We start from the raw sequence: 9,516 nt of genomic DNA on the forward strand, positions 1-9,516 counted from the left end.
GAGCCTGCGCGTCCGGAGCCTGTGCTCCACAACGGGAGAGGCCACAACAGTGAGAGGCCCGTGTACCACAAAGAAGAAGAAGAAGAAAAAAAAAAAAAATATATATATATATATATATATTATACAGCCACAATGACTTTTATTATCACACTGAATATTTACCAAAGCCCTGTGGAAGGGAAAAGACTTGGGTCATGGGTTCACCACCTGTCACAAGCTGAGCCAGGAGTAGACCAGGTGTGCTCACAACCACACCCAAGCTTTCTAGAGTTCTAGTGGTCTTCAGGGAGTCTGGGGGGAGCAAGCAAAGAAGCGAGAGCACCTCACCACCCGCCTCCACCGATCCCCTGAGCAAGCAGCCAGCCTTGACAAAGGAGACCATTCCCCAGAGGCTGGACCCGGACCCCAGATCTCTGCACCTTCTTTTTTTGTAAAACAAGTTCTCTTTGCTCTTCTGATTACAAAAGCAGCTGATGCTGTGGAACAGAAGATAACCCCTTACCTCTTGTTCCGTCCTCTTGACCGAACATGTTCTCCTTCCAGCTTTGGCAAATCACTTAAGGTATAAAATTAATCACTTTGTGGAATGTTTGCACCAGCTCTGTGCAACCTTATCCTGTTCTCTCTTTTCTGGAGAATAGTTTGGAGAGTTGTCATTTTAACTGTTTAAGGAAAGAATCATTTATTCATTCGACAAATATTTCTTGAGCCAGGGAATATTCTAAAAGCTACGGATACCCTGGTAAGTGAGCTCTTTTCTCACGAAATTTACATTGTAGTGGGGGCAGACAAATGATCACAAGTGAACAAACAAAAACAAGAATTTTGGCCGGCTTGTGCAATTTAAAACGCCTTGGTTGGGCTTCCCTGGTGGCGCAGTGGTTAAGAATCCGCCTGCCAATGCAGGGGACACGGGTTCAAGCCTCGGTCCAGGAAGATCCCACATGCCACGGAGCAACTAAGCCCACGAGCCACAACTACTGAAGCCTGTGTGCCTAGAGCCCGTGCTCTGCAACAAGAGAAGCCACCGCAATGAGAAGCCTGCGCACCGCAACAGAGAGTAGCCCCCGCTCGCTGCAACTAGAGGAAGCCTGCGCGCAGCAACAAAGACGCAATGCAGCCAAAAATAAATACATAAAAATAAAAAACAAACAAACAAAACGCCTTGGTTAAGGAAAGCCTCACCGAGAAGGTGGCATTGAAGCAAAGACCAGAAAGAAGTTAGGGAGTGATTCAAGCTAAAATTCCTGTTTATTTCCTTAAGAGCACGTAGTACCATCTGACATACTGTATATTTACTGATTAATTTATTGTTTAGAGTTAGGGGAGGGGAACGCTGGCAGCTAAGAAACCTGAAGCCATAGAGAACAGACTTGTGGTTGCCAAGCTGGGGGAGGGGGGAAGGAGAGGGATGGACTGGGAGTCTGGGGTTGGTAGATGTGAACTATTACATTTAGAATGGATAAACAAGGTCCTACGTATAGCACAGGGAACTATATTCAATACCCTATGATAAACCATAATGGAAAAGAATGTATGTCTGTGTATAACTGAGTCACTTTGCTGTACAGCAGGGATTGGCACAGCATTGTCAATCAACTATCCTTCAATAAAAATAAATAAATAAGAAACCGGAGGCAATGAGAAGGGCTGGATGGAGGCTGAGTGACCACAAGCAGAGGGTGAAGGTTGGCAGGGCCCTAGGGGCCAGGCAGGTAGGCCTAAGTGTCCTCTTTTCTGCTTATGTCTCACCCACCCTCCCTGCAGTCAGGAGCTGCTGCCCCACTCCGTGGAGGAGGTACGCCATCTCCACCAGGAATCTCTGTGGTCATTGTCGGAAGGCCTCTCTGTCACCATCCTTCTTACCATGGCTCCCAGCTGCCCCTTTGACCCAGTCCATATTCTTGAGTGTGGCATTCCAGGACCTCCATCACCTACCTGCGCCTTAGTGTAAGTGCCCTCTGGTTCCCCTGCTTCAGAGCTGGTACCTGGCACTAAGTAGATGCACAATAAATATTCACGAATCAATGCATCAGAAATAGTCTTGCTTAGCACAGGGAACTATATTCAATATCTTGTAATAAACTATAATGGAAAAGAATCTGAAAAGGTGGGGCCTCAGGGCTGGGCCTCTTGCTGTCCCTCATTTCCGGGCCTGGTTTCTGTTTTCTGGTCCCTCTTCATTCCTTTGTTCATTCATTATAGATCTCATGCACTAGGGGTTAAGAGTGTGGACTCTTGTGACTATAGTTGATTACACTGTATTGTATAACTGAAATTTGCTAAGAGAGTAGAACTTAAATGTTCCCCTCCACACACACACACACACACACACACACACAAAGATAAGTATGTGAGGTGATGGATGTGTTAATTAACTCGATGGGGGTAATCCTTTCACAATGTAAATGTATATCAGATCCTCACGTTGTATACTTTGTTATCTTTTTTCTTCCAATTTTATTGAGATACAACCGCATACAACACTGTGTAAGTTTAAGGTGTACAGCGTCATGATTTGACTTACATACATCATGAAATGATCGCCACAGTAAGTTTAGTGAACATCCATCATCTTATATAGATACAAAATTAAAGAAATAGAAAAAAATTTTTTGTTGTGATGATTGTTGTACACTTTAAATAACTTATAATTTTATTTGTCAATTATAACTCAATAAAGCTGGAAGAAAAAAAAAGAGTGTACTCTCAAGCCATACTGTTTTGGTTCAAATTTCAGTTCTGTTACTGTCATTTAACCTCAGTTTCATCCTCTGTGAAATGGATTGTTTTGAGGATTACATGATTTTATGCATGTTAAGCCATTAGAACAGTGTCTGACATAGAGAGAAGACTCAGTAAATGCTAACTGCTATACCAGGCAGTAGAGTATAGTGGTTAAGAAAGCCAGAGAGGGGCCTCCCTGGTGGCACAGTGGTTAAGAATCCACCTGCCAATGCAGGGGACACAGGTTCAAGCCGTGGTCCAGGAAGATCCCACATGTCATGGAGCAACTGAGCCTGTGCTCTAGAGCTGGCGAGCTGCAACTACTGAGCCCATGAGCCACAACTACTGAAGCCCGCATGCCTAAAGCCCATGCTCTGCAACAAGAGAAGCCACCACAATGAGAAGCCCACACAGAGCAATGAAGAGCAGCCCCCGCTCACCACAACTAGAGAAAGCCTACGTGCAGCAACGAAGACCCAACAGAGGCAAAAATAAATTAATTAATTAAAAAAAGAAAAAAAGAAAATAAAGCATGGGGAATTTCCTGGTGGTCCAGTGGTTAAGACTCTGCACTTTCACTGCAGCGGGGGTGGGTTCAATCCCTGGTCAGGGAACTAAGATCCCCACATGCCCCACGGTGTGGCCAAAAAAAAAAAAAAAAAAAGCCAGACATCCTGGGTTTAAATCCTAGAGCTGCCATTTACTAGCTCTGTAACCTTGGGCACAAAATCTTAACCTCTCTGGGCCTCAGTTTCCTCTTCTGCATGAAATGAACACGAATAATAATACTACAACACAGGGTTATTGTGAGAATTAAATGAGCAAATAGTTGAAAAGTGTCTGGCCTATATAAGCATTTGATTAAATTTTGATTACAATTTTATTCCATTTAGTGTAAGCTCCATGAAGCCAGAACTTTCAGTCGGCTTCATTCACTGCGTATCTCTAATGCCTAGAACAATGCCTGGGATATGCTGAGCTGCGCAGTAAATATTGACCAAAAGCAGCTACACTGTTTTCACTCTGTTCTTCTCCCTGAAGTGCTCTCTCCACTGGATCTGACACAGTGCTCTTTCTACTACATAATACTATTTGACTTTGTCATGATTTTTAAAATCTAGTCTGTGATTTTTGACATTGGAAATCAACAGTGAAGGTAGATCCAGGCAGGAGAGGGGACATATGCTACGAGTGGCAGAAACACAATTCAAAATAGCTGAAGCAAAAAAGAGGATTGTCTCGTGAAACTGAACATTTCAGAATTAATTGCTTCAGGAGTGTCTGGATCCAGGAGCTCAAAGTAAATCATCGTCAAGATTGTCAGCTCCTTCTCCAGCTCTCAGCTCTACTTTCCCATGCATTGACTCCAGTCTGAGGCAGCATCTTCCCTCATGGCAGATTCAGCTTCACAACCTTCCAGTTTAGTTATCTCTGCCAAGAGAAAGCCTCTTTCCTGAGAGCAAGTCCAGCAAGTCCCTCTCAGTGTGTTGTGTACCCATCCTCGAATCCTTCATTGTAGTGAGAGGTGTGGGGCACCCTGACTGGCTGGGCCTGGGTCATATGCCCACCACGAGGGTTAGGGTTGTCAGCCTCAGGGAGAGAGGATGGATAATTCCCCAAAGGAAAATCCAGATACTTTATTATATTTTTTAATTTAAAAAGAAAGAATAAAAAATAATTAAAATTTTTTAAAAAATAAAAGAATGGTGGGACTTCCCTGGTGGCACAGTGGATAAGACTCCACGGTCCCAATGCAGGGGGCTCGGGTTCGATCCCTGGTCAGGGAACTAGATCCTACATGCATGCCGCAACTAAGAGTTGGCATGCCACAAATAAGGGGCCCACTGCCACAACTAAGACCCAGTGAAACCAAATAAATAAATTAAAAAAAAAAAAAAAGAATGGTGGGCAGGTGGAAATGACAGACGTCAACTGCATCCCAAGCAAGGCTTTTCTCTCCTTATCCTCGTACCTACTCGCCAGTTGACAATCTTTGCTTTATGAGCTCCTATATATATATATATATATATATATATATATATATATATATATATATATACACATTTAGCCGTGCAGCCTGTGTGACTTTAGTTCCCAGACAGACCAGGGAACCCATGTCCCAGCTGTGGAAGCGTGGAGTCCTAACCACTGGCCCGCCAGGGAATTCCCAATGAGCTCTCAATATTAATAGCACTTTCCAGTTTCATGAGCACCAGAGCACATGTTCATGTGTCCTCTTTCTCTGGGAGAAAGGTATTGCTACGCCTACTCTCCAGGTGAAGAAATGAAGGCCAAAGAGTGGTTGCCAGTGTCTCCCAGTAAGTTACAAAGTGCTCTACTTTGTCGTGTCCTCTCTGGTTTCACATCAGCTCAGTCTGCTGGGCTAGGCAGCTGCCTCTGTGGGCAAGGACCAGGGTTCCCACACCTTAACATTCAACCCTGATTCTGTCTTCCCCTCTCCAACCTCAAAGCAGAAGTATGGAAGGAGTGGACGTTGTTCAGACCAACACTGCCAACAGGACCCAGATGGCTGATAAGCTGGGTGGATGCTCAAGGTCTGGAGAATACTCTAGGAGTTCGGGAAGGGCCTGGAATTTGTAGAAAAATTGAAAGGCTAAGAGACTAACATCTATATCTTCGGGTTGTAACAGGGTCTTAGTGTAGGTGGGAATGAGATTGGACAGTTCTCAGAGACAGAATGAAGAAGGCATTTATGAGATGTTGAGACCTGAAGGAGGGACAAGGAGCCAGTTATTTGAAGAGCTGAGGGAAAAGTATTCTAGGCAGAGGGAACATCAGGTACAAAGGCTCTGAGGTAGACATGTGCCTGGTGTGTTTGTGGAGCAGCCAGGAGAACAGAAGAGGTCAATGGGAGGGATCACGAGGACACTGTAAGCCACTGGAAGGGCTTTTGCTTTCACTCAGGGTGAAATGAGGAGCCATGAGAATCAGTGAATCAGTTGTGCAGTTAGCCTGTTGGGACCCAGGACCAAAACTGAGGTAGAAGGAAGAAAAGTGGGTGAGCAGAAACATATATGCTTTATACATTCTTTTGCTCAGATCAGATGGTACATAAAAATATATAAGCTGTGAGTGTGTTCCATTCCTGGGGAGTAAACTGGGGGGCTCAAACGCAGGGTTCAGGATAAGCAAGGGACACAGCAATCAGGGGTGGCTGAGACCCCAAGGAGGCTGCCAGGTGAGGGCCCCCGGATTGGGTGGGGCCCAGTGTCAGCCTCAGAGCTTAGGGCTGCTGGAAGACCTGGTGTCTGCCCGGGGCCTGCCTGCCTCTCTCAGACACCTGGCAGGGCCTGGCCTGGGGCTCAGCCCGGAGCCTGTCTCCATTCCAAGTCCTCTGCATAGGGAGGCTTGATGAAGCCCCACCCAACTTAGGAAATGAGTCCCAACCAATGGTCCTGAGAGCTGAGGCTGTCCACACTGTGGCCCAGGGCCTGATTGGCTGTTTCCCTGAGGCGTCTGCTTCTGGCCGGAACTCTGCTCTGATGCATGTCTCTGGGTTACCAGGTGCCTTGGGCCTGGGGTCCCCCTCCTGCACCCTGTACCTATCCGAACTTCCTAAGCTCTAACTGCAGCCTCTTCTTTACCCTCTTCCTCCAACTCTCCTTTGGCTTTTCTTTGCCCATTGATGACAACCATCCCAAGTATTTACTAATGACAACTCTAGCATTTCTTGAGAGCTTCCTTGTGGGTCAGGCCTTATACTAATACCAATAGCTAAAACCTACGGTCTTACCATGTGCCAGCCCCTGTTCCAAGCACTTTATAAACAATAGCTCATTGAATCCTCTAAACAGTCTTATGAGTTTGGATTATTTTTCTCATGTTATAGATGATGAACCTAGGCACAGAGAGGTTAATTAACTTGTGTAAGATCACACAGCTACTCAGTGGCAGTGCCAGTCATTTATATGCATAATCGTCACAGCTGTCCTATCTGGCTGGTAGGAGTAGCGTCCCCCACAGCCGGGTAGAGGAGCCAAGCACAGGGAGGTTTCCTGCCTTGACCAAGGTCACCCTGGGAAGTGTTGGAGCTGTGAAAGGTCTGTCTGACTCTCCAGTGGGGCCCTGACCCTTGAAGCCCTGTACCTTCCCAATTTTGCCTTCACATTTGGGCTGAGAGGTGGGCAGGGCTGGGATCGCAGGCCTCATTTTCCAGACGGGGAAACTGAAGCCCAGTGTGCTTAGGCAGAGCAGAGCCGGGACTTGCACCGGGACTTTTCACCCCCAGGCTGGTGTTTTTTTTCTCTGCAGCCCTGCCTCAGGAACTCTCTTCCTGGCACTCAACAGACCTGGCTTCCCACCTTCTCCTCACACCCTGCATAGCTGTCTTCCTGCCCATGCATTCCTGTGTCATTTACATAGAACACCCAGCGATGAACATCTAGTCCCTGGCAAGGTGCCCCCTGCACTCCCTTTCTCTCAGCCCTCCGCGCACCGCACGTGCCTGCCTGGCTTTGAGAGTGCGGGTGGCGGGGCGTAGGAAAAGGGGCCGAGCGTGAGAAACACTTTTCCCCTTCCAGGCTCCTCCCGCCCTGCCCCTGCAACCCCAGGGTCAGGCTATTTAGAGGCGGCCCCCAAGGTGGGTGGAAGGAGGTGGGGCACCCAAGCTGCCTTGCTGCGGCCTTGAGTGCACGCTGCAGAACAAACCCTACGTGTGGTGTGCAGCAGGGCGCATGCGTACAATGGGTCCAGTGATTAGCGCTGGGATGCGGGGCTTTATTCACCTCTACTCTCCTGAGAGCTGGTGGGAGCTGTGCCTAGCCTCAGGGTCTCATCACTCGTGTTTGAGAGACTCAGAGGTGTGGCCCCAGCTCCAGCCTGGCCTCACCTCCCCCAAGCCTTCCCACCTTCACTGAAGCCCATCTTAGTTTCACCGAGGGGTTAGATCTCGAAGCTGAGATCATGGGGCCCAGGGATTCCCCTCACCAGCCCAAGCTGAAAACGAGGGACTGGAGTTCCAGTCTTCATTCTGTCACTGATCTGCTGTGTGACCTTGAACAAGACTTCCCCTCCCTGATTCCATCCTGATGTCACATTTGAGGCTTCTAACTTCTGCTTCCTGAACTCAGGATTCCCAAGCAACCCCATGGAGTGCCCCACACGGCCAGAGCTGTAACAGGGCTTGGAAAATAATCAGAAAAATTTTTTTAATCATCTGGGTTTTAATTTCTCTATGTAATAATAGTGGCAGCATTTGAAAATTGTGATCACTTTCCAATGAGGAAACTGATTGGCTAGTGACTCACTTGAGGTCACCAGAAGGGTTAGCTGCACACCGGAGTCTACAGCCCTTTCCAGCAGTTCTCACCCCTCACCACATCCCTTCCATTTCCTGCTGGCCCCAACCCAAGCCTCAGCCTACTAGCCAAGATCCACTTGTGGAAAGGCCCAGGGGGCAGAGATGGGCCAGGCCCATCCTCTAAGGATATGGACAGAGGCTGGCACTGCCCTCACTGACCCTCTGGCTTTTTGCCAAGGATCTAAGATCGTCAACCCACAGCCATGCAAAGCAGCCCAGGTGCCTCCTTACCCCCCTCAGCACCTGACTGAAGCCTTGGACAGACTGGGAGAAAGCTGTGAGACTTCAGGGCTCTGGCTGCTCCCAGACCTGCTGTTCCATCCAGGCAATTTACAGCTCACCAGCCATGAGCAGAAGCTGGATTAGACACTTGTGGCAGAAGATAGATTTGTTCAATGATTTATTGAGAACCTGCTATTGTTAGCTACTGGGGATACATCAGTGCACAGAACAGGCAAAAATTCCCATCTTTGTGGAACGCATATTCTAGTGCATGGAGACAGACCAAAAAAAAGAAAAAAGAGAGAGAGAGAAAGAAAATGTTCAATATCTAAAAATGTTTGATATCTAAAATGCTATGTAGAAAAATAATGCAGGAAAGGGGATAGAGAGTTCCAGGGGCAGGGCTGCCCTTTTTCAGGGTAGTCAGTGAAGACCCCATTTATAAAGGAGATATTTGAGCAGAGTAGTAAGGAGAGAGTGAGCTTTGCAGATATGAAGAAGAATGTCCTAGGCAGAAGAAACAGCAAGAGCAAAGGCCCTGAGGCAGGAGCATGACTGGAATGTTCTAGGAGCAAGGAGGAGGCCAATATGGCTGGAGAGGTATGAGTGAGGATAGAGTGGGCAAGATAAAGAAATGTGAAATGTCCATTGGAGACAAGATTTATGGCAGGAAGGGATGAGCCACTCAGGGGAGGAAGCCCATGCCAAGGGGTCTGGGCACAGAGAAGGCTGGGGAAAGAGAACTCTGGAGAAAGCAGTGAGGGCATTCTAGGTGGGGAGACCAGCTTGTGCAAAGGCAAAGAAGCAGCTGGTGGAGCAGGGAGAGGGCTGGGGCACGAGGCTGGAGGAGTCAGCTGCAGCCTGACTGAGAAGGACTGAGAAGCAGCAAGGGCTGGGAGGTCTCTGAGAAGGTTGGGAAGGCCAGGAGGTTGTAGTCAGAGAGTGGGAGATGGGGTTCAAAGTTTGAAAGGTAAAGCAGTTCTGGAGGATGGCAAAGAGCCAGGAGCGGCTGTGGTCGGAGGGGTGAGTGGGTGGCCATGCCTCCTGGACAATGCCAGGACTTGGGGATATGAGGAAGACCAGCCAGGGCCTCTGCCTGTGCTCACCATCAGTCTGAGGATGGATGGGACCCACCAGTGAGGAGCACCAGCTGCATGGCATGTGGGGGAATGGGCTGCCACCACTGGGGGGCACTGTAACGGAAACTGGTCTGGGCTAGGCAGGTGCCAGCCACTCTTCCTTTTCCT

This window comes from Lipotes vexillifer, unplaced genomic scaffold (genome assembly GCF_000442215.2).
Source record: "Lipotes vexillifer unplaced genomic scaffold, Lipotes_vexillifer_v1.1 scaffold426, whole genome shotgun sequence".
Classification (NCBI taxonomy): Eukaryota; Metazoa; Chordata; class Mammalia; order Artiodactyla; family Lipotidae; genus Lipotes; species Lipotes vexillifer.